Source organism: Hermetia illucens, chromosome 6 (assembly GCF_905115235.1).
Source record: "Hermetia illucens chromosome 6, iHerIll2.2.curated.20191125, whole genome shotgun sequence".
In the NCBI taxonomy this organism is placed as follows: domain Eukaryota; kingdom Metazoa; phylum Arthropoda; class Insecta; order Diptera; family Stratiomyidae; genus Hermetia; species Hermetia illucens.
In genome coordinates, this window is record NC_051854.1 from 90,419,306 (window position 1) to 90,443,992 (window position 24,687).

The 24,687-nt window shown below is 45.7% G+C and overlaps 1 protein-coding gene across 5 annotated transcripts in view; it reads right to left on the reverse strand.

The window, feature by feature from the left end:
- LOC119659152 (protein groucho) overlaps positions 1–24,687 on the reverse strand; it is a 305,782-nt gene that overhangs the window by 63,358 nt on the left and 217,737 nt on the right. The gene's annotated exons all lie outside the window — the stretch shown is intronic.

Genomic DNA, 24,687 nt, shown 5'->3' on the forward strand with positions numbered 1-24,687 from the left:
TCTAATGTTACAAGCGTACGGGAGGAACTTGAACTGGCTCCAGTGATGGATCCGTTCAGAAGGAGCTCGATTTTTCGCAGATCCCCTCCCACACGGGCACAAGCCCCCACGATCGCTACCCCCAGTGGGAAGCGTATAGCGGGAGTCTTCGATGAGGAAGAATCACTGACGCCGATTCACCCGAGCGATGTTTTGGGCAATGATCAGTCTGGAGCTGCCTTTACTGCCCTCGGTAAAAAGATCATGGAGCTGTGTGAGTTTATAAAGGAGCGCAGGAACATTCACCAAAATATAAGGGCCATGATAAGAGGCATCCATTTGACGTACGGCAAGGCCCAGGATGAACGAGTAGGGAAGTCGCCGATTGGAAAAGTGAACCAGGCAACTCAAGTAACGCCGGTTCAAAACACAAAAGGGGAGAAACCGGGAAAGAGGCTGCGCGAGAAGCTGAATGACTCAACAGGCCAGCAAACCCCGAAAAGAAAAAAGGTCTCAACTCCCAAAAAGGCGGAGTTCATGAAAAGTACGTCTGAAGCTACCAGTGAAAATACTGCAGTGGCTACCTCGCGAAAAGGGATCGAACCTTCAAAGGCGGATGCGGAAGCTTGGAGGAAGGTAGAACCGCGGAAAAGAAATTATCGGAGGAAAATTAGACCGGAGGTGATTTTCATTTCCAAAAGAGGCGAAGGGTCATACGCCGACATTCTCAGGAAAGTGAAGGCAGACCCCGAACTCACCAATTTGGGAGACAACGTCAGCCGTATTAGACGGTCGCAGAGGGGAGATCTTATGTTGGAACTTAAGAAATCCAAGGATGTAACCGCGGACAAATTCTTGAGCCAAATCGGGAAGACTTTAGGGCAGGAAGCCGACATAAGAGCTAGCAGGCCGGAGATCACTATAATCTGCAAAGATATGGATGAAATCACGACGAAGGAGGAGGTTCGCGAAGCGTTGGAGAAACAGTTCGATCTTGCCGGACTACAAGAGTCAGTGGTGAAAACGCTAAGGAAAGCCTATGGGAGAACACAAACCGCCATCATCAGCCTACCAGTGGAGAACGCACTCAAACTGTTAGCAGCAGGGAGAGTGAGAATAGGCTGGGTTATGTGTCGCCTTAGGGAACAGGTGGCGTTAAAACGGTGCTTTAGATGCCTTGGCTTTGATCACATTGCGAAGTCATGCACTAACCCAAATGAAAGGTCAAAGCAATGCAGGAGATGCGGAGTGGAAGGCCACATCAGCAAGGACTGCGGAGCTGACCTAATTGTCTACTGTGCAAAGGAAAGGAGGGTGTGGACCATCAGCACATTGCGGGAAGCAGCAGGAGGAATACAGGAGAGCCCTTAGCACAAATCGCAGATGAGGTTGATACAAATCAACCTCAGCCACTGCGAGGTGGCGCAGGATCTACTCGCGCAAACCATCCGCGAGAAAAACATCGATGTGGCCATACTAAGTGAACCATACCGAAACCGCGGTGGTAGCGCTTGGGTCAAAGACCAAACGGGCCAAGCAGCGCTATGGACTTGTGGAGAACAAGCCTTCCAGGAAATAATGGAGCACCCGGAGGAGGGCTTCATCAGAGCGAAGGTGAAGGGCATCCACATCTACAGCTGCTATGCTCCACCCAGCGCTACACTCGTCGAGTATGAGCGGATGCTTGCTGCTCTTGTTTTGGATGCAAGAGGACGTTGGGCGATCATAATAGGAGGTGATTTCAATGCGTGGGCTCTTGAAGCATTCGCGGAGCTGGACGTGGTACTGGCGAATGTTGGGTCTTCGTACACTTTCCGGGGAAGGGGCCTGGGGTCTATAGTGGACCTGACATACGTGAGTGCCACTTTAGCCAGTAGAATCGCTTGGCATGTCAGTGAGGACTATACTCACAGCGACCACCAGGCAATCTGCATAGAGATCAAGGGCGGATCGAGCTCGAAAAAGAGTTTTCGCAGAATGCCGGGTGGTATGCTTGGCTGGACAGTGAAAGCTTTCGAGGGGGACACGTTTTCCGCGGTGCTCAAATTCGACATATCCCTGAATGGTACGGCTGCAGAGAAAGCCACCCAGATCACTCGATGGGTGACGGAAGCATGCGATGCTACTATGCCCAGAAGGCGATTGCTCCCCAGTAGGCAACCCAACTACTGGTGGAACAACGAAATCGCAAGTTTGCGAGCCGCATGCTTTCGGGCAAGGAGGCTTTGCCAGAGGCTCAGGGGAAAACCCGGTGGCGACGGTCGAGAGGAGGCACACAAGCAATTGCGTGGCCGCCTAAAGGAAGCCATTCGGAGGAGCAAAAAGAACTGCTTCAAACAGCTGTGCGACCATGCCGACATAAATCCTTGGGGCGAGGCTTACAGAGTGGTGATGAAAAGGCTGCGGAAATCACCCCAGGTGACCTGTCCGCGCCTCCTGAAACAGATTGTTACCACTCTGTTCCCTCACCACGAAAATAGGGGAAGGCAAATTTTTGTCCAGTTAAATGACGGCATAATACCGCCTGTAACTGTGGAGGAGCTGCGGGAAATATGTGGTAGGTTCGGTGACAACAAGGCCCCAGGGTTGGATGGCATCTCCAACCGAGCTTTGAAACTGGCAGTGAAGACTAGGCCCGACCTTTTCGCCAACACCTTCGAGGCGTGCCTAAAAGAAGGAATATTCCCTGCCCAGTGGAAAAAGCAAAAGTTGGTGTTGCTTCCGAAGCCTGGCAAGCCACCTGGAAACCCAGCGTCGTACCGTCCTATCTGCCTGTTGGATACAATGGGGAAGATGATGGAGAGAGTCATCTACAACAGACTCCTGCCCATCGTTGAAGCCAGCAATGGTTTGGCGGAACGCCAGTTTGGTTTCCGACGCGCCCACTCTACGGTGGACGCAATTGGCATGGTGGTAAACCTGGCAAAAGGTGCACTGATTTCTGGCGGCTGCTGTGCCGTGGTGGCGTTGGATGTCAAAAACGCATTCAACTCGGCCAACTGGAATAGAATTAAACGGGCGTTGGCTGACATAGGTGTCCCCGGATACTTAGCGAATTTGGTGGAAAACTACCTCTCAGAGAGAACTCTCTGGTACGGGACGGATGAGGGCCCCAAAGAGTACATTGTCACAGCCGGGGTACCACAGGGATCGGTACTTGGTTCCCTGTTGTGGAATATCATGTATAATGGGGTGCTTGCTCTTCCCGTCCCAGAGGGGGCTACGATTGTCGGCTTTGCTGATGACCTAGCTGTGGTTGTTGCAGCAAAACACCCAGAAGATGTGGAGGTTTACGCAACAGAAACAGTGAGAGTGGTAAAGTCCTGGCTAGAAAAGGCCGGGCTGTCCTTGGCGGACGCGAAAACGGAAGCGGTCTTAATAACGAAACGCAGCAAAAATAACACTGTAAAAGTGGAGGTCGGTGGACATACGGTCATATCAAAGCCGGCTATCAAATACCTGGGGGTAATAATTGACACCAAATTGAGTTTTAGGGAACACCTAGAGTATGCATGCCAAAAGGCAGCCGGTGCCACCACGGCACTTGCAAAAATGTTGCCAAATATTGGTGGGCCGAAACATTGCCGGAGGTTGGTGCTAGCCGGAGTGGTGCGCTCCATCCTGCTCTACTCGTCGCCTGTGTGGGCAGAGGCGCTTGCAAACTCTCAGAGACGAAAGCAGGTGAACTCGGTTTACCGGCGGATGGCTTTGAGGGTTTGCAGTGCTTTTAGAACCACATCAGATGAGGCAGTATTGGTGGTGGCAGGCATGATCCCGGTTGACATTCTGGCCAAAGAAATGAGTGTCCTGTACAATGCAAGACATATGGAGGGGCATGCACAGCGTAGAAGTGCGGCAAGGTCAGAGTCGCTTGATCTCTGGCAACGCAGATGGGACGAGTCTGCGAAAGGTCGGTGGACGCACAGGCTCATTCCCAACATTAGGGTGTGGCTTGAGCGAAAACATGGGGAGACCAACTACCACATTACCCAGTTCCTCACGGGACACGGTGGTTGCTACAGGCAGTATCTGCACCGCTTTGGGTTGGATGATTTTCCGAACTGTCCCAGATGCGGTGGCATACCGGAGGATCCAGAGCATGTGATGTTTCACTGCCCACGATTTGTGATGGAGAGAAGGAGCTTAAACCAGGTGCTGGGCAGGAGCGGGACCCCGGAGAGCTTGGTTACTGAGATGCTGGAGTCCGAGGAGAAGTGGCTTGCGGTTGGCTCCGCAATCATCCAAATGCAGAAGGAGTTGCTGAAGTAACAAAGAAGGAGGAAAGCTGCAAATAGGAGAAGGATGAGTGCCTAAGAGCAAACCTACCCCGCGAAGTAATACCTCAATGGTGGTCCCGCGGGGCTGGGGCTGGAGAGACCGGGGGTGGTTTTTAGTGGGTGTGAATCCCACACGCGCCCGCTGTAGTTCCGCCGTTCGGGCGGCGGTGCTGCGGCGGACGTGTCTTTCTAAGATTTTCCACCTCCGTGTACGAAAAAAAAAAAAATACCATGCTTTAGGATACCACCCATATAATTTTATATTTCTGATGAGATTAGACATATCATCATCATCATCGGCGCAACAACCGGTATCCGGTCTAGGCCTGCCTTAATAAGGAACTCCAGACATCCCGATTTTGCGCCGAGGTCCACCAATTCGATATCCCTAAAAGCTGTCTGGCGTTCTGAGCTACGCCATCGCTCCATCTTAGGCTTAGATTAGACATATACTATTGTTGAATTAATTTGAACAAATATTGAGATGAGAGATATTCGGAGACCTTGATATTACAAAGGGGCAGCATTGCAACTTTTCGATTAGTTCAGTTGACTAGTTTCTGAGAATAGGTCCTTGAATCGTTTGTGCCACCACATGCTGCCAAAACATGGTCTACTAAGAGGAACGTTTTTAATGTGAATGCTAGAAAGTTTGGACATCATTGTTGTCCCTTAAGAAGTGGGACATGAAAACCCTAGTAGGGGTGTTTACGGGACACTGTTCCTTAAACTACCATATGGGAAAGATTGGAGTGGTGGTTTCGGCTATGTGCAGCCAATGTGAGGAAGAGGAGATGGCCCTGCACTTTTTATGCAGCTGCCCGGCCTTTTCAGATCTCAGACGAAGACACCTTGACAAGGTTTCCTTCAATGAAGAATCTGCACACTCTCTGCCTCTGGAGAATGTTCTTAGATTCGCCATTGCCATTGAATAGGTGATTTACGGGGATAGTAGAATGGGCCTAACAATGGCCTGAGTGCTCGGAGCTGTGGTTACCCCCAGTAAACTAAACTAACTAACTAGTATCCTAGGCGTAACAAGTGGAGGGGTCCGGACCTTATGCGTAAATGCACTTCACCCCCTACCACAAAAAAACTATTAAAAGTCTTCGGGCATGCAACACATGTATATTTGCTCAACTTTCAGTAACATCGACAAAACTTACATTGTCCTTCTAATAAAATATATAAATCATCGGATACATCCAATGAACCAGTTAATAACCTAAACCACCCACTACAAATAACAATTCATGTATGTTCACTCGGCACCAGACATTGAGGTTAAACATGAAACCATCATGAAACCTACACACCACAAGCAAATACATAAATCAAATTGCAAAGAACATTGGAAGTATCGCCTTGCCGCCTTGCCTGGCAACGATTTTTCCTTTGCCCACACTCCCAAGTAGCATGTTCCAATACGACACATATCCTACGAACGAACTTGCTTCAGTTAAGTGGGCACATTCCTCCCTTAACCATCTCAACCTAACCATCCCAGAGGAGCAAAAGTCCCCACAGCATTCATGAACATTTTATACTCGTGCGGTTTCTCCGTATGCACGTTTCGAGGTTCCTTTACTTAAAATGTGGAGGGGGTTGGCATTTGAGTTGGCTCACTGAGGTACAATAAAACCTAAACCTGGCATGCACACATACAGTCTATTCACGTTCATTTCCGAAAAGCTAGCCTTCTGCTCCCGCTGGTCTCACTTCTTTCTTCGTTGCTTGGCATTCCATTTTGTCAACATTTACACACCATGGAGAATCACAACCTGAACAACCAGGGTCCCGGAACAACACCAAGTGGCATGGGAGTGGGGGTAGTGCAGGACTGAGCGATGAGTTTCAAGGAAGCGACAGCGGCTAGAATGCAATGAAGTAGTGTCTATGCTCAACAATCCCTCCGGGAATTTATTTATGGTCGGTGGTTGTTAAAAGAAGAGCTTCGAGTTGAGGGTTCCGCTCGCCATGCAGCCTTCCTACCCTTCCGCCCACTTTGCTCCTGTTCAAACTTTTGCTCCTTGCCAAGGAACGCGGTGACAGCATGGTTTTGTGATGAGCAAGGAATCCGGTTTGGCTTGACTGTTTGGTTTTGTTAGCGTCCCATCCTCTCCTCCCCTCGTATGTCTCGACCTACATCTGGTCACCCCGCTCCTATCACCCTGACCCACGTACCGAAATCGGTTTTCATAAAGCAACTGAAATTCAAATATCGTATTATCCCTTGTTTTTTATCGGGGCTGAGTACTTGACTACTCGCAGTTCCAAATGTTTGCTCTGCCATAAACTTTAGAGAAACAGTTGCTCGGGGGTTGGAAAAGAGCAGGATCAGGGAGAAGGACGAAACAGACGGGCCGGGAGAACTGGAGTGCTAAAATACAATATGACAATGTAATTAATATTATGTGCTCGTTTTTCCGGAGAATAAATGAAAGGGAGCATAACATAAAGAGGACGCGTGAACAAGTTTGATCAAGGAGCAAGGATGGATGTAGGCGCGATGACTCAGTGTTTAGTGTTGGAACTGAAGTCTAGAATTACCAGCTGCTTGGATTTTACGCGTTTCAAACGAGAGAGGGAAGAGAGTTTGAGGTGAGGGTAAGAAGTAGGATGGGAGCGAGATAATTTGAAAGCAACCCTCGGCTGATAGGACAGGATAAACGGGAATCAAACGACTGACAAAGTTCTCTCTCTTAATTATTAATCTGGAAATTACTTATACAATTCGAGGTTGAATGCCTTTTTTATGGAGCACTACAAGAGGGTGAGGGATAATGTTACCGGATACAAATCGAGGGTTGATATTGTTGTCGTCGCCGCATCCCTTTTAGCATATTCAAGCGCTGCATCGATGGGCAGAGAAGAGGAGTAGAACTTGACAGGATATCACCCCATTGCCTTGTTCTCACTGCCTCGTTGACTTGCTTCTTCTGCGGATGGGGTAGCAATTCGTTTTTGGAAATACCGTTATTTATATGCGGCTTGGGGTAGAATGAAGTATTTTCAAGGGAATTAGAGTATTTTATTACATTTTGTGTTTTGGAAGAGACATGATTTGATTTTTACCCTCTCAATATTAAACAGTACAAAATCTCAAGGGGGTAGGGAGATTGAGGGTTGGTTGCTTTGAGTATTCTGTGTTGTTGTTTTCTTTTATGACTGATGCTGTTCTCGATTATCATTAAACCGTTTTATTAATTAGGGTTGCCATTCAAGATTTAATTTTTGTATGACCCCAGTCTCTTATGGGCAATAGAAGGGTAGCGTTCGTGTTGATGAAGATTTTAATGATAAATGGATACTTTCGGGGGATATTTGTTCACTTGTTCGACAGGCATAGGGGTGGGTATGGTTGTTGATATCATGAAAATTTGTATGATTATGACTTCGAAAACGATAGGAATGGAAAGTTTGATTAATAGAAATTTGATTGAGGGTTTTACTGTTTTAGATGAAATATTTGATTACATATTTATTAATAGGATTTGATATTTTAACAGCTTTGAGGAATTCACTGCAGGAGAGTTCAGAGAGAGTTCCAGTTTTTGGAGTTTTTTATGCTTGATTATGTTACAAGTGGTAGAGGTATCTGATTATATCTGCGCCTTTGTGGTTGTTTCTAAGGTTTCGTGTGAAACAAAACCATCTTCGAACAAGCCAGCAACCATTTTGATGGCATCAGTGGCTTTACGGAACCCATACTGTCGATCTGAGAGGCCTCCCTGGCTCTCAACAATCGAAAGTAATCTACTGTACATTACTCGCTCTAGTATCTTCCCCACAGTGTCTAAAAGACAAATAGGTCTGTAGGAGGTTGGTTCACCTGAGATTTACCAGCCTTAGGCAGTAGTACTAACTTCTGTCGTTTGCATGAGGCAGAAAATATTCCGTTGAACATGCACACTTCGAACAACTCAGCGAACATGTCCGCTCTGGATTTCACGGCAAGCTTATGGATTTCGGCACGCCATCCAGATCCGGAGCTTTGTTATCTCCTATTCCTCCTATCCTGCAATTCATCGCTGGTAACTGGCGGTATTGATGTCACATTCAGAGGTCGCTGTCCTTCTCTTGCTGGCAATAACCCTTGGATGATTTTCAGCAACAGTGAATGGCCTCGGAATCACCCCATCACGATACTATAGGCGCTCCTTCATGGGTTTATGTCCGCTTCCGAATAGAGGCCTTTAAAGCAGCTCTTTCCGTAGCGTCGTCTGGTTTATTAGTTTGGTCTAGCCACACCTCTATGAAGGTCTGCTCATCTAGAACTTCAGCAGACCAGCCTGACATCTTTCTCGGTTTCGGGCATGATGGTCTCCTACTCGGTGACTCCACCCATAACCCAAAGAAGATTCCCTGGTGATCGCTGTGGGAGTAATCCTTGCTGACGTACCAGGACATACCACGTGCCAGTGCAGGGCTGACAAAGGTTAGGTTAGATTGAGGCAGACCCCTCTTTTTGAAAGATGTTTACATAACCTTTGTTGGTCAGAAGTATATTTAACTGTGCAAAAATGTCTAATAGACTGCGGCCCCTTGTATTTGTCTCTCTGCTACCTCACTCACCGGGCTAAGCACTGAAGTCACTAGCAATCACTCTTGGACTACGACCCCTTGCGTCGAGAACAAGACTGTCAAGCATTTCCTCAAATTCGGACAGTGTTAGACTTATAATGGAAAAACAGACTAATATTATTTTTTAATGCCGAATAGTAAGTTTTTTATTCTTCATATACCGGTATTTCGAGTACCAGTTGTCCTCTTCTTCAGTGAGTTTTTGTCTGAACTGCTTATGGTCCAGCTTGTCCTTAACTACCTAAATCACAGGAGATTTGCTCCAAAACGTGAAACCAATTTCGCTCTTAAAACCTATCTCCATGAAACAAGCACAATCACTGTCAGCGGCAGTGACCACAACTGGTGTCCTTTGTGTGCTCACGATACGGAGATTAATGCCCTGAGGTGCTCACGCAAGAGGTTCTGTCCCCCTAGCTGGCAGTAGTATACCTGCGTCCTAGGTAGCAGCTTTGAGAAAACTTGGTGGTGAAGAATGAACCACCAGTGACCGATATACGCCGGGACACATTGGGAGTCCTTGGAGCCGTCTACAGTGAGGCTACATTAGAGGCTAGCTATGCCAAAGTGGTAGTAGTGGCCTGTATCATGAGCCACCACCTTCGGGAACCTGGTCAGGTAGCGTGCCTTGAACCCGTGTTAGTAGACCGGGTTGCCCGAACGAGCGCTGATACCGGAATTCACGGAGGTCAGGCCTCAGGCAACTGAGGTAGGGGTAGACTTTTTCTCCGAGGGTTCACCCTTTTCTAACTATTGCGGCCGGCTCTCTTGCACACGATGCGCTGGTAAGATTTCCATGGAGAATACAAGCAACTCATAAAATCGATAATATAGCAGGGAAAGGGGGCCAGTTTACTGCGTTTGGGCGCGGTATGGTAATGCACCCCGGGAAAGCGGCAGCAACTGTAACTGTCATCGCACAGAACGCAGACAGCTCATTACAAATTGTCTTCGGAGTCCAAAAAAAAAGTAAAAGAAGGACAAAAGGAAACGTCAGAAAACCGTCTGTCCAAAGTCAATGCGATTATGAATGGTAAATCACAAAAACGACGAGGAAAGACGAGGAAACGAAGAAGGAATAGGAAGTCATCTCTGCCCATTAAACCGACGGAAGGCAAGACATTTGCAGAAGTTCTCATTCCAGTCCAGAACCAGTCCATACAGAAACGAAGGGTGACGGAGTGCTCATTGAATTAGCCGCGAAGACAACAAGAGTACGTTCTATGAGGCGGTCAAGGGGATACTGGAAGAGAAGACTCTCTTGAAATTCGATATCTTTACAGTCTCAGAGAAAATGTTAAAGTGGAGGAGGCCGTCAATGGTTATGAAGGTAAAAAACGCGCTGTGGTAAAAGTCGCCGAGGAACATGCAAGGAACAAATGCGAGTAGCCTCCAATAAGTATTGCAAGTGCTTGGACTACCGGCATTCGTCTACAATTTGATGGGGGCTTGACAGAAGGACACCATGCTGTAGATGCGGTCAAGTAGATCACCAAGCGTAGACTTGCGACGAAAAAAAAAATACGTTCTCTACAGGGATCCTGTCGCGTTGGACACACTGCTGACTGGGGGCGATTTCCAGTCTTCAGAGCGGAGCTAACTGCACCCAAGTGCAACCTCTCATAAGTTCGCTGCGGAAATTAAAGCTGATCTAGTGATTATCAATGAGCATCTCGACTTATCGGGTCCCACTGGGTTTGGGATGGAAACCGGGTTCAGGTTCTTGCCCTAGGCCAAGTAGATGGCTTTGTCTCAATTCGGTGTTTAGGGTAACCTTTTTTAGCGTTAATCTTACACCGAATGAGAAAATGCCGAACTTTCGACGTAGGCCTGATACTCTGCAGAATGCCGTTTTGGGCACGGAGGGGCGAATCTTGGTAGGGTAGAGTCACTTCAATGCTTGAATGAGGTAAGCCTCACCCAGTCTTCAGAGGGAAACGGATCCTGGAGATGGCGGCGAAAACTGGGGACCAACATTGCAATACCAAGGCTGGCAAAGAACCTTAACCATTGCATCGAAATCACTGGTGCTGTTGGTGGACGCGTGGCGAGTTCTGAAGGACTTCTTGATATCGCGTTCGAAGCGGTTGACGCAATTTGTCGGCGTGCACCATCCCGGCACTCTCCTTGAACATCGGGAGATTTGTCAAGCAGAAAAATATAATATATATGTCGAAAATATAGTGGTGAGCCTGATAACGACGCGCCGGGGCTTCAGCAGTGACAAGCCTTCTATATACCGGTGGATGGCATAAATTGCCGACCTACGAAAGTGAGTCAGGAAAAAGGAGTCTCCACAGTACGATAAATAAAAGCAAAGCTCGCTGCAGGCAAAACTTAGTCAACGAGGTAAATGACGACCCGTGGTGAATGGACTATACATTTGTCACCGGAAAACCCTGCATACTACGTTACCACCAGACCGGATTGTACAGGCATTATTCTCCAGACACCCCATACGCTGTCAACAGCGTGGAAGGCCTGGAATCTTTCCACAATAAAAGAATTTGAAGAAGCAGCTCTCACCATGAGAAACAAAAAGGCGTCAGATCCAGACTTGCTGGCTCGGGGCGTCCAACGCTTACCTGAAGGAGGGGGTTTTTCCTTGCCGATGGAAGGTCGCGAGTCCGGAGGATGAAAGGTAAACCAGAATATTTAGCTAAGATAACATCCGAAAATACATCGAGAAATTCCTCGAAATGATAGCCTGCATACGAACAAGGAAAGTATAATAGATACATGATAATCGTAGCATCTTTTGGGCGAGAATTTAGGGCACTTAAGGACATAATGGGACTAATAGAAAGATGCTGTCTAAAGGCAATTAAAACACCACCAGCGTGAGTTTACCTAATACTTGCAAATGGCGATCGCAACGAAGAACAAAGTAACGACCGAGGAGTTCTCCATTCAAGCTTCAAAGATACAGATGATGTCACGTCTTGCCGAGAATCTAATATCTGGCGGCTTGGTTCTGAGGCCCCTCACATTTTGATATTATAAAATAAAAGGCATTAAGTGCGACGGTGATTAGGTCGAGGAGGATATTTGAGTTTGTCGCTGAAAATCCTTGATGAAAATCTCGGGAGGCCAAAACGACAGATGATTCAATCCCCTCAAGTCATGTCAGTAGTTGATTTTGAATGACACTATGATTAGATCAGGATTATTGTCCCTCGTTAACTTAGTACAAGCAAACAAGATCGGCAAGTACCCTAGACTTCCTTTAACAAAATTCAGGATGTTATCCGAGAAGGTGTCAAAGGTAAAACTCGAGACAAACAATTGTTTCTTCATTGCATGCGCTCACAAAGGTATTACTTTTCGACGTTGAGATTTTCCGCAGCGTCTAGGCATGCCAATTTTAAGGATATCCTTCAACAAGAGTGTCCAGAGCATCTTCCTAACCGACTACCAGTTGGTGGATGCTGGACGTCTGCGGCATATAGCGAGACACAGTCAATATTTCAAATACCTTCAGCTTGGAGTGAAGCCTGAATGAACTATCCTTAAATTTCCAATTAAAATTACCCACAAATATTTGTGTTAACATGCGATAATTATTCATACCAGCATTGCTACCATCTTCCTATAACACAACAGCCCACAACAGCATTGCTACCATCTTCCTATAACACAACTGCCCACAACAGCAAATGATAAACAGAAGGACGACTTTAAACACGCCGACAGCCGCCACTATTAAGCCATTACCTTCATTTGGACAGTATATCAGCTTTTGCGTTAAAATAATCACCACACGATTAACGCATAAAAACATGTAATACATTTGCGGTTAAGAGGTTTCGGTGCATCCCTGGAAATATTTACCGCGTGGAATGCTCCGGATGGAAGCAAGCAGGGTATAACCCGCGTTTTTCATAAAATTTCGAACGATTTCAAACCCCATAAAAGTACTCGGCAATTGTTGCACTTTATCTCTGTTAATGAAAATCGGTTGGCAGTGACAATCCCTTTTTTCAATTAAGGTGTTTCCCATATAATTGGCTATGAAAGGGGTTGGGGTTGGGCGAAAATCTTCAAGCGTTGAAGGGCCAATACAGTGAAATTACCAATCGGTTTTTAATTAGCTGCGAAGAGCGAGTCCTTTTCACATATTTGTGACTTGGTTATAATCTTTAAATTATACCAGGACACATCAGGATATGCAATTGAAGGAATAACCAGATATGCCCTTGGTAAGTTTGTTTTCCAATTCAATTTTTGCAGACTCAGCGCACCGTACAATTGGAAGTAACTTCCATCATTGCAGTGTCTTCTATATAAGTTTGCCCGGTAGACGGTAGAAGGTTTATACCTCCTTCTCAGGCTGAAAAAATCTGTGCAATGGGATCGGCTAGATACAAAACCGGTGAATGCCAAATACATTTACGTAGTCTGTTGCGTCCTTAATTTCAAATAATTTGTAAGCTGTTTGCTGATGGTAAAGAAAACTGACCACGAGAGGATTCCTCTATTCCACGGTGGACTCTGTATTCAAAGTGCAATGTGAATCCAAAGATGGGTGAGATGGATCAGGTAGCAACCCTTATTGCAAGGCCAAAAGGCTACATCCATTTCCAAAACAAACATTTTTGTGGTTATTTGGGATGTGGATGCTTTGAGGGATGGTACAGGTACATCCAGAGGAATGGGTAGCGAGATGGCGTTTACATTCAAATCTTCTTCAGTATTTTTAGACTAGATGAAGTTATTCAACGTATGCATAGCATGAGCTGTCAGAAAATTAATATTGTGAGGTGGTTTCATGTTGTTTTTTAACGGTTAAAATATGTGCATTCAAACGGCCTTGGTAGACTATGTATGTATATACTCAGTATAAGTTAATACCGTTTTCGAACTACTACAACGTTAAAATGTTGGGCAGAGAAAACACCCATTTTCAAAATTGACAGGTCACGAGTCTGTCCGTTTAGCAACCTGGTATAAGAGAACCACAGGGTGGTTTCCACATCAGCGCTCTAATAATACTTCAAAGTTAAAGTGGCCGACGGTAATGCCGATTAAGATTGGTGTGCGGAATTGCCAAATCTCCCATCAGGCGCGTCCTTTCGGACGGATAGGGGAAAGTTTGACGGAAACCCAGTACAGTACCCAGGCATCACACTGCCTCAACTTGGCTAGTTTAGCATCTAATGCTACGAGAGGTAATAGTGGAGTGGAAGTGAGGTCTACACCATATCCTTTTCGTAAAAAATCGAAGCTTGAAAAATCACCAACAAGGACAGCGTTACCCTCGGCAGTCGAGATTCGTGCCGGAAACGGAGTAGGGATGGAATTAGTGAACTCCTTGGTGCCCAGCAAACGGCCAAGAAGAAAAGAGTCTGTGCATTAAAGAAAGTTGACCCAGAGGAAATTCCGGAGAAAGTTGGTAGCTCCTCGATTATGGCTTCAATATTGACAATTCGTATACCCGGATAAAGGTGGGTAGCACGAAACTGCAAAGGGAAAACAAATCAAGAAACCGAAAGTTAACGCTTCAAATATGAAAGGTTTTGTCATTTGTTTATATAAGCATTTTTGAATAGGCATTTATCCTACTTATACCAAGCTCGTAACGTTTTACACAAAACCTTAAGAAAGATTTGTCGGGAAATAATCATTCTTACTGTAATGTAATATCACATTACAAAATATCACCTATCACAGAAGAAATATAACCACCATTTTTGTAGAGCAGTGATGTTAGGTAATGTGGTCATGTTCAGTAATGCGGTGATGTTAGATAATGCGGCGATGTTAGATGATGTTGTAATGTTTAGCAATGAAATTTCTGAAACGTTGATGACTATGAGACCCGATAAATAAAACATTTTTCTTTGGGGTTTTTTTGTTAATTTTATATTTTTCAACGTGATCACTATGGTGATGCACATTTTTTATAACACAGTAATACCATTTTTATAGTGTAAATCAAACAAGTTATTGAAAATACGCTTCTTTTGTCATTTTTTTCGCCTTTTTCTTATTTGCAGACTTTGGGTAGTATTCACTATTTATGGCGTTATCCTTCTGACGGCAATCAATAAAGATATTTTTTTTGCATCCCGAGCAACAGTCGCTACAGCCTTAGTCACCAAGAGAATTGTTTTTACCTTGTAATACTCGATAGGTTTACGCGGCAGCCTGAGAAAATACCTATAATAATTTGTTGTAAGTCCCGTGGAGCTGGTATACGGCAAGAACCTGAGACTCCCCTCCACCTTATTCTCGATATCAAGTCGGGATTCAACCCTCCCGGTCTCTTCCGTTCGCCACTATGCCAACCATGCGGAAAACGTGCCCAGTGATCTCGAATCCTGTACGCATGTCCTAATTAGGACGGGCGCCCCTAGGAAGCCACTGTAGCCACCTTATGGGAGCGGTCTGGTTTTTCGCTGAAACCCCCTTTGGTTTCAGCTGGGGTTAGAGTATTGTGACCGAGCGAACAATTTGCGCGTCGCATGCAAGCAATTGCGAATCGCGTTAGCCCTGACATCGAAAAACAATTTTTGACAACGAAAATTGTTCTTCGGTGTCAGTGGGAGTTCGAAAGAAGACAAGCCGGGGGAGAGACGTAACTCTTCTCTATTCAATGTAATTAACTAATTAATTAATAAGGTTTAATAAAAACAATTAATTTATAAAAATAATAAAAAATAATTAATTTAAACTCCGGGGGGAATCTATCCCAACACCTGGCAGCTAGGAATAAAATGCAAATCCATCTATGAGAAGAAGAAGGAATTTAAAGTCTGGTACAGATAACCGGCAGGAGTCGTCTGACTTGATGACTGGGTCAGACTCCCGTAATGGACAGCACGGCGTCGAAACCGCTAGTCGTGGGGCGGTTCGAGGCCTAGGCGCCACGACGACCAGGAGCAAAGCTCCGGCTGCTGCAGCTGTTTCGCTACAATCTATTGGGACCGCTTCAGCAGGTTCGCGTAGACAGCAGATGAAATGAACTGAAGAAATGAACTTCTTCATCATCCGCTCCTACTACGAAATAACGGCGGGGGCGGATACAACATCTTACCGCCCCTTGTTGTACCACAGATTCCTCGAGCGTTTCCCGCAATTCGCGCACGTGACTGTGCAGGAGTCGCAGACCAGTACCGCTTTACTACTCGCAGCGACACAATCCCGGCCACCATCAGGGAGCGTGTTAGACTTGACGTCATCGGGGAAAGTGGTGGCCGAGAGTCGATGGGGGCAGAGGTGGCGGCATCAACAATCCCACGCCAATTTCAGTAGCCACCGAAGCATTATTCTCCACCGTCCAGCTGAGGCTTCCGCTGAGGTTTGGGATAAATTCCAAAGAGCGTGTATAGAATCCTCGGATATGGATCCTTTGAATAGACCAGGTATTCCCAGGCTCTATGCATCTCCAGCAACTCCGGGAATTCTATCTCAAATCAATGATTAGATTGCATCTCTGCAAAGAGCTCCACCATGGAAAACTCGTCAGGAACGTCGACGAGACTCACTAAGGCAGGACATTGTCAGACTGATTCAGATCAGCACTGGCAATGCCAGCAGACGGGTGGGAAATAAAGTGCAGAGGGTTTACCGGAACTATGCGATCCCCAGTGAGACACCCGTAGTTGAAATTCTGGACACACTAAAGCAGAAACTTTCTGTCATATGCAGTCGGTTACGACGGTGTGAAAGTCATTCCAGACGTGTCCAGAATGCAACATACGCCAGAAACCAGTGGAGCGAACGAATCCCAACAGAGCGTCCAAACAGTACAGTTTTCGGTGACGAAAGTGAAAGAGTATTGGGGTGGACTTTGGGGGTTACCCACCCAGCATGTTGAGCATGCTGAGTAGATCACCGCCGAAGACACCCGCCATGCCAATACACCTGGCATGAATTTGGCAGATGTTACCGAAAAGGAAGTTCGACGAGCCATAAACAATCAAAAAACTCAAAGAGCTGGAGGGGCCTAAATCTGGATCGGGTGCAGAGTTTCTGGTATAAGAAATTTACCAGCGTATACAGTCGGTTGGCACGCAATATATAAGGTCATGAGTCGGCCGGAGCAATTTCCACCCTTCCTCACTACGGGGATTACCTACCTTATCCCTAAGGATAGGGTGCAGGACCCCGCAGACTCAAGACCGATTACTTGCTTACCAACTCTCTACAAATTCATAATGTCCATTTTAGTGGAAGGGTCAATGCGAACCTCGAGACCAACAACATTCTGTCCGAGGAGCAGAAGGGCTGCCGAGTTGGGTCAAGGGATTACAAAGAGCAACTCATTATCGACTCGGTAGTTGTAAGACAAGCAACTAGAAGCCAAAGAAACCTCTTTAGTTGTTATATCGATTATGCCAAGGCTTCTGATAGCGTACCGCATGCCTGGCTAATCGATATTCTTCATCTGTATCGCATTGATCCGAAACTAACAAAGTTTTTGGCGACAGTCATGGAAGGGTGACATACCACCTTATCAGTGCGTACATCTGAGGGTGCTAATACCTCAGAACTCATCCGTATACGGGGACACATCTTCCAGAGGGATTCGCTGAGTTCCCTTTGGTTTTGTATGGCACTGAACTCCATTTCATGGCTACTGAATGAAGCTAGAGGGATTGGTTTTGCAATAAAGTATGGCTTACATGCTAAGTGCGAATTGACACATTTGATGTACCTAGATGACATCAAGCTGTATGCTGGTACTGACAACCATCTTAGAAGTCTGTTGCGAATAATTGACATGTTCAGCTGTGATATTCGGATGGAGTTTGGATTAGACAAGTGTCGAATCCAAGCTATCCGTAAAGGTCATCACGAGCCGCATGCCGGACATAGCATTCGTGAAACAGACTTCTACAAGTACCTAAGAATTCTGCAAGGAAACCATGCTCGAGTTGGTAATCTGAAGGATGCTCTGCTGTCCGAATTCCTCCGACGTGTAAAGCTGGTACTGAAATCGCATTTCCCGGGGAAGAATAAAATAGGCGCGGTGAATGTATTCACTATCCCTAAACTGACTCTCCACTCACGAAGACCGATCTGGAAAACGTCCAGCGGCGGATACGGACAACGATGTCCAAATTCCGAATGTATCATCCAAAGTCTACTGTGGAGCGGATGAACATGCCTCGTGACATCGGAGGTAGGGGCGGGGTTGACGTGGCGGCACAACATCATCGCCAAGTCGACTTGCTGTGCGCTTATTTTTACAGCAAAGAGTTGGTGAGTCCCGTGCGTGCGGCTGTGTGTAAGGCAGACTGTGGGCTGACTCCACTTAACTTGAAGGATGGATCTTTCAATCCTCTGAGTGGGGTGAAGTCGGACCAAGAGCGGATCGGTGAATGGAAGTCGCAGGGAATGCACGGTAAACACGTGCATTGTTTTGGCAGCCATTTGTCAAATGCTTGTGTGCTGTGGAGCTCTTTGCTGAGATGGAGGGGTTCATGTGTGCCATTCAGAAGGGCGTGGTCACTACCCGAGCTTATAAAAAGCTCATCATGAAAGAACGGGTGGAGAAAGACCAGTGCAGAATGTATGGTTCGGCGTTAGAGACGTTAGATCATCTCTGTTACCTTTCAAAAGGCACAATGCAAGCGGAATACAAGGAAGTTCTACTAACATGTGTACTCATGAATAGTTAAAATCATATAACGTCAGGACGATGGACGGTTCCTAAACATTATATAATTCCACTGCATACTCAATCAGTTGCTATTTGTCGGATATTTCAATACTGTTCGTTCCCTATCAATATTCTCACTATTTTTCATCCTTATCAATATTCCCACGTATGAATTAATTTCCTGCCTTCCTCAAGGCTCCCTATCCACTGAAAATATACTTCGAAATATCGATTGATTCATGTCAATCAACAAAGAATAAATGTAGTCATGTAAAAAGTGACTTCACTGAGTACATTAATTTCCTGTCCGACAAAGAAGTGTCCGATAAAATTGTCCGATACCATCCATTAGTTAGCTATTATACTAATGCCAGGGTAGCACCAATGTGACATACATACAGCTACCGTTTTCAAGGAACTATGCACCCCTTCTGCGGCTCTTCAATTTTGATGTTATAAAAAGCAATCTTGAGCATGGAAAACATACACATGAACATCCTTGCTGTTTACGAGGAACTAATTTAATTGACTCGATACGTATAAAGCTATATAGGGTGAACAAAAAACACCCTACGGTCGAGATCACATGTTAAGAGCGAGAAAGAGAACAAATTTCACCCTCTCTTGGGGGCTGTTCACCATTCCTTGCTTGGTGGTTCCCCTAACACGCTTCTGAGGTTAGGGAAAAGGAGCGCGCAAAAATCCACCCCTAAATTATGTATCTATAAAGGAGGACTGACGGTTTCATGCAATATACTCAACAAGTACTCTTGAGCGTTATCGAAGGGCCTCAGAATAAATACACAGAATGCATTGTCCTGAGTTTTTCCAACTGCATGTGGACTCTGAAGGACTTCATGCTGTTATGACTCCGTAAGTGGTTTAATATAAAATGAATTATTTTACAGTTTTCGAGTTTATATTGGCATCCATAGAAATTGACCAGAAGATATAACTTTGAATTCAACGAAAAGTCTTATAAGGTCTCATGTTCTGCAGTTTATGGCTTCTTTCTATCGCCGTCGGTACAAAATCCGTTCAAATAGAATAACATAAATTGCATCACTTCTAGGGTTACACTTTACCCAAATAGCGTAGTAGTAGTGGAATGAAAATTATAGTTCAGTTGGCAACTTTTCTTTACAATTTCAGATCTACGTGCAACACCAGGTACGGGCTTGGGGCAGGATACCTGCCAAAAGGTGCAAGATGGTACTCCCGAAGGAGTTATCATCAGAAGAAGAAGAAAGCCCTTCGGAACTGAAGGTTATAAATGCGCCCTTCCTCGAAAAAATCGAGGAAATAAAACAAGAGAAGGCTACCATGGATGGCCCAGCAACTGGATTGCTAGCAGGGCATCATCAAGCAATTGGAGGAGCGCTCTCTCGAAGGAAGAATGTCGGTACCAACGTCGGAGCAACAGCAACAGCAACAACAACAGGAGCAGCAATAAGAACAACAACAACAACCCCAAGATGGAGAAGAGATGTGCCTCGAAGTACTCATCGAAGAACAGAAGATAAGGTCAGCGTTAGTAGTGTAAGTGCCCCTCCGGCAAACCCACGGACACCCTCAACCCCAATTACCCGCACAAAAAAAGATAAAATTCCGCCCATCACTGGGTACAAAATCAATGTACCTCAGCTCCTGCGAATTCTAAAAGAAAAATGGTTGAAAGCAACCCTAAAGAATACGAGGGCCGATGGGACCGTCATCTTTGCGCGGCGATCTTCAACCTTATTAAAGAAAAGGGGCTACATGCCACAACTACCACCCACAGAGAGAAAGACCCGGTTGACATAATGCGAGAGCTCAATTGCTCCATCGTGCACCCATGTGCGAGGAGAATACCCAAGACCCGCGGCAGACACACCAACTTGCTGCAATTGCAGCCAGACCGGACACCCCCGCCCACTACCGCGGCATACAAGGACATGGTTGCCAAAAGGGAAGCTGGCAGAGCAAAAAAGAATATTGATGCAATGAGAGCCAAACAGGCGGTGACTCAGATAGCACAAAGCTTGGCCTAACCATGCGTATCTTACACTCAAGGAGCCGGGAACACGATTGAGATTTGCAGCCCCCCCAAGCTTCGCAAAACTTGGCTGGACCGAGCGTATCTCTCTCTCTCTCAAGCAGCTAGAAATACTCTTTTTAGAACTGCAGCCCCTCAAGTTCCTCAAGGCAACAAGTTATGTTCAGCTTGCGTGTGGCATAGTCCGTGGGGAATGCCCAGATTTCCGGAGGTACTTCGTCTAGGATGTTGCTGTGGCCGTAGGACTTCGTTGCACAGCATCCGGACTCACGTAATCAAACGGCACTGCACGCTGCCGCGTATTTAATATGGAGGTCTAGGGGGAGGAAATGCAAGACTGCAGGATGCAGGACTGCAGAGCCTCAGTAGCACCATGCAAACGCGGTTCTTTGAATCCTATTAAGCTTCATCCCATTGTATTTGTTCCTCAAAGCCTGCCACCATACAATAGAGCCGTACATTAGGATCGGACGCACTTCAGCGGTGTACATCCAGAGAACCATTCTCGACCGGAGACCCCATTTCCTTGCCAAGGTTCTCTTGCAGGCATAGAAGGCTATACAGGCCTTCTTAACCTTCAGTTCTATGTTCAATCTCCAATTTAGCTTTGGAAACAAGATTACACCCAGATACATTAGAGGAAAGAACCAAGCTTTGTTCATTCAGCCGTGGTAGATGGAATTCAGGTATCTTTGGCTTGGTGGTGAATAGCATCAGTTGCGTTTTGGTTGGGTATATGTTGAGTCCGCATCTTGCGGCCCACAGGCACACCTGTCGCTCATAATGGACGGAAACATCACTGATGGTAATATCACCAAGCCGTCGGCATACGCTACCACTTTCACCCGGTTCATTACTATTAACCTGAGCACCGGTGAGATGGCGCCACCCTTGGGTGTGCCCCTGTTCACAGCTCTGGTCAAGTGGTTGCCTCCTAGATCCGACTGGATTATCCTGGTACTTAGCATGGATATAGTCCAATGCGTGAGATACCCCTCCAATCCAATACTGATCAAAGCTTCCTTGATGACGTTGGTACTAACGTTGTTAAAAGCTCCCTCTATATCCAAGAAGGCAGCTAGGGTATACTGCTTGTACTGCAGCAACTGTGGCTTTTCCTTTGAGGTAAGCATGCTGGGACTTAGAGAAAGACGTTCTCTCCATAATCGTCCTTAAGAAAATGTCCAGGACGCACTCCAGGATCTGCAGCACGAAAGAGGTCAGGCTGATTGGTCGAAAGTCTTTCGCGGACTCATGACCGCGTCTGCCCGCTTTCGGTATAAAAACCACTCGTGCGCATCTCCACGACCGGGGTACGTATCCTAAAGAGCTCCGGTATCTCTCAACAAATCACGGCACAACCCTTTCCAGCTGCTTCTGTATCTGGGCCGGGAAATTTATATGCAGAGATGCTGTTTATAGCCCAGCCAATCTTATCCTCGGTAATTACCAATTTGATGGTCTCGCACAGCTGGGGTGGCCGCAAATCCTCCAAGCAAGGTTCTGACTCACAGTCTTCCTCGCTGGCGGGAAAGTGCGTTTGAACCAGCAGCTCAACTGGTGTTTCCCTTTGTGAAGAGCATACCGCAGTTCTCCATTGGCTGATAGCTTAACTCGAGATATTTAAATTGCTCAGTGCTTTCAGCTTCAATACTGAAATTGCTTAACACATTAAAGCAACCTGGATGAAGTGGCGTTCCAGAGCTGGTGTTCTTCGTGATCCAGGTATCAATGAACGTCTCAAATCGAAAATTTACCGCAATGTCGTCCGTCCTGTCGCTCTCTATGGTTCTGAGTGTTGGCCGACTATAAAAGACAATGAACGGCGTCTTGCAGTAATGGAGAAGATGTTACGTTGGACTAGTGGCGTGATACGTTTTGATCACATCCGAAATGAGGATATCCGCGATCGATATGGGGTTGCCTCGTTGTGGGGTTGTGGAAAAATTGTGAGAGAGGTGTCTTCGATGGTATGGTCACGCAATTCGTGCTAACGAGAATTCACTTGCCAAGATTGGTCTGAACATCGAAGTCGATGGTAAACGACCAAAAGGCAGGCCGAAACAATGGTGGCTTGATACGCTGAATGGGGATTTAAAAGCCTCGAAATTGCACGCAGATAAGGCATTTGATAGAGCCAAATGGCGAAACCGATCACGACGAGCCGACCCCGCTTGTGAACGGGACAAAGGCTGAAGAAAAAGAAGAAAGTCCTTGAATCGTATCATCACGGCAATGCACCATTGCACACATCCTTTTAAGTTTCACCCCTTGATTCCGGAGAAAGAGATTCCCATCGAAAGAGGAAGTCATTGTGAAAGCTTGGACGTACCGTACAACGTAAAAGGCGTTGAAGTCAATATAACAAGTGTATACCTTTTAAGGCCTATGTTGAGGAATAAAGACAACTTTGCCAAAAAAACTTTTTTTTCATTAAAAAATATCGGGACTTTTCAGTCCATGGTGCGTGTGGCGATATCTTGCGATATTCTGGCAGTACCAAGATCACCTTCATCTGGGTGCCCAGTGATGGAAACATAGTGGTGGATTTTGGATAATATTTGGTGGCTTGAAACTTGCTATTTTCATAAAAGTAAGTTTAATCCAAAAATGTTTTCTTAGAAAGGATATTTATCTACTTTTCCTTCCTTTGCGATTGATAGATAGTGCTCTAGCTAGCTTCATCTGGGTGTCCAGTGATGGAAACATAGTGGTGGATTTTGGATAATATTTGGTGGCTTGAAACTTGCTATTTTCATAAAAGTAAGTTTAATCCAAAAATATTTTCTTAGAAAGGATATTTATCTACTTTTCCTTCCTTTGCGATTGATAGATAGTGCTCTAGCTAGCTCTAGATAGAGGTTGCGGACATTAAGTAAGCAATTCTTTGAAGCCCTCAAAAGGATCTCCGGTTGAAGGGTGTGGGGCTGCTATACTTCGTCAATGCTGTATTTTTGAAGAACTCTATGCTAGAGTTATGGTAGTTAAAACAGTAAATCCGAAATCATTACTTTTTGCTTTACTGAAGTCTTTTCACTGCAGATATATATATTTCGGCGGCTATTTGTATTTCCTCTTAGCACTGAGATCTTTTGCGTCGCGTCTGAACAATTCGGGTTCCGTCCCGGACATAATTCGCAACGACATTGGGTTTCTCAATGGATATAAGGTGAACCATCAACATCAGGCAAAGATGAAGGATCTTGGGGAGGATATACTTCTATCCTGGAGGAGTCCCTCCGTCCGTCAGTCATTTTTTTCCAAAGTTGGGTGTTTACCTCAAAAAGAGAGGTCCATGGAGCAAAGAAGTGAAAGGAAACGTCGCCTGATTGGTTCCGTCTATTGTCAAATGAATGCGGACTCAGGACCTCCGGAATCCTTATGTAAAAAATGCTTATGAAGGGGTCGATGTGGGTCTCCTAGATGAGGCACCCATGGTCAGAAAAATCCTATCTGACATGTGGTATAGAGTAAAATGAATTCTCACGTGGGTTTAATTCCTCAAATGCTGGGACCGAAGCCAGCAATTGGAGTGTCAGTAAGGGTGACTAATTTTGCTAGCAGAAAATGGGAACAAGCTTTCCAGAAGGACACACCGAACTATCTTGTCACCTTCCTGTGAAGAAAGTTCAGCGTTGCAATTTAAAACCAGAGTGTCAAAGTAGTACTTAATCAACTTCCGTAAGGAAGGAGGGTGCAGGAGAATCACTATAAGATTGGCTCTAGGCGTTTGAAGAGCGTTTTTGAACTTACTGATGTCTAATTTCCCATAAAATTATGAAGCGATAAAGAAAAGAAAAATGATAATGATGAAGTTGACACCCTAGATCTTCAGTCATATATACTTAGCCATCCTGCTGCCTACTTTGGATTACATCCTACCAACAAGTACTCTTCCTAGAATGAATGGAAATCATTTACATTATAATGTCACCCCAATGTTTTGAATTGTTCCATTTCTGCTCTTGGGCAAGTAACAACGTGGGTAGAAAAACCGAGGGGCCCACATTGAATAAAGGACAGGGGTGCATGTCACATATGCATTACACAGGTTTCATTACTGAGCGCGTGTATAATCAATTCAAATGAAGGATATTCCCAAATGAAAAGGGTGTCGCATAATAAAATTGGCAGATAGCCTTATGCCAATGGTATAATAGAGTGAAGAGTGTGAAACCATTTTGCAAAAAGGATAATTGAAGCCC